Raw genomic sequence first — 1,774 nt, 5'->3', positions numbered from 1 at the left:
TTACACCCATGGGAGTGGCCAAGTAGTCCCTGAGTGCGGTTACACATTGACTACGTTGGGCCTTTCCTGGGAACAATGTTTCTACTCCTTGTCGATGCCCTTTCAAAATGGTTGGACATATATTAGGTGAAGCCACCATCAGCCGCTACAATTGAGAAACTACGTTGGAGTTTTTCCATTCACGGACTACCAGAACTAATCGTTTCCGATAACGGCTCGGCATTTAATGGCCTCAACGGTATAATTCATGTGAAAACTGTACCATACCACCCTTCCTCAAATGGACTGGCAGAAAGAGCGATTCAAAAGTTCAAGGCAGGCATGGAAAAGCTAACTGGCAATTCCTTGGCAACCAAGCTAGCACGCATTCTTTTTCATTACAGGACTACTCCTCATACAACAACAAGTATCTCATCTGCGGAGTTATTGTTGAAATGCTGTCTCAGGATGAGATTGAGCTTAATAATGCTGAATTTAGAGGGGAAGGTGAAAAGGAGTCAGGGAAGCCAGAAAACTAGACATGATTAGCATAGTCACAAGAGGAAATTTTCCGTGGGAGAACCGGTATGCATGAAGTACTTCGGGGAAGGACCAAAGTGGTTACTGAGTGAAATAAGTGCGGTGACTGGACCTCTATCATACCCATGTGGAGGTGGAAGGCCGGATCATCCATAAACATGTAGACCATTTAAGGAAGAGACAAATTACCAAGATTTGGTTCCACCAGTGACCATGACCGGGTCTGCGTTTCCTGTTGAGGATGTTCAAACCAGGACTGACATACCTGATGTTCCTGTAAGAGTTGAGGATACAGAGCTGCAAGTGCCCACCGAAGCACCTGACGTTCAGCCAACTCCGGGAAAGGAGGTACCTGACAAAGAATCTGAAGTTGTGGAGCTGTGACGTTCCACACATACCAGGAAGCCACCTGAAAGACTGAACTTGTAAATTCCTTACCCAGTGTAAATATGTTGTCTTGCAAAATATGTACTTGTAAATGTAATATGTATAGCCGAGTTAAAGGAGGAGGAATGTAGTAATTATAGTTTTATTTAGTGTGTAATGTACCTTTAAGAATAATACTTGTTACAAGAGATCACATGATCTGTAGTAACCAACAGGAGAGTGGCACAGGTTACCTCCATCGTCAGTGTAGAGATAGAGTTGTAGTTACAAGTACATGTATAGTTGCTGCTGAGTACATTGTAAATAAACTTAATATTTCCACCCAATAAGTGTCTGCAGATCAACTCTATCACTAATAGTACAACTTGGCCACCCTACAACACTTCCCCTTCAGGATTCTTTAGCTGATTCATTCCCCCACTGTTGAAAGTATGCAAAAAAGAAGAGGGATCATTGGCCCAAGTTTTGTTGTCGGCGGTAAACAAAGGTTGCTGACCACTGACCTGGAAGAAAACTTTCCACAAAGACCTAACAATCTCTGTGTAGTTTTGTCCCTTTCACGGTGGCTGTTTAAATCTGACGCAAAGTCAAGGGGACGTATTGGCGTGCAATAGCAGTTATCTCAGCAAGCAATTAAGCAGCCAATCACACACAGCAAACCAGAAAGTTAAAAGCACCTAAAATCCTTTACTTTTAAGTTAAATTTTCAGACCGCAAAATAAATGGTGATGAATGAATTAAGATAGAAGACAAAATAAAGATTAAAAACTTTTTAAAATTATATACTTTAAAAAGTAGATTTTTTATTGTTTTGGAGAAATTTGATAAATATAGAAGTAGCTTTTTAGGGCCAGTGAGGATGTTCAGC

The sequence above is a fragment of the Cetorhinus maximus genome, chromosome 10 (assembly GCF_964194155.1).
Source record: "Cetorhinus maximus chromosome 10, sCetMax3.hap1.1, whole genome shotgun sequence".
Lineage (NCBI taxonomy): Eukaryota > Metazoa > Chordata > Chondrichthyes > Lamniformes > Cetorhinidae > Cetorhinus > Cetorhinus maximus.
Note: the sequence above shows the minus strand (reverse complement) of the source record.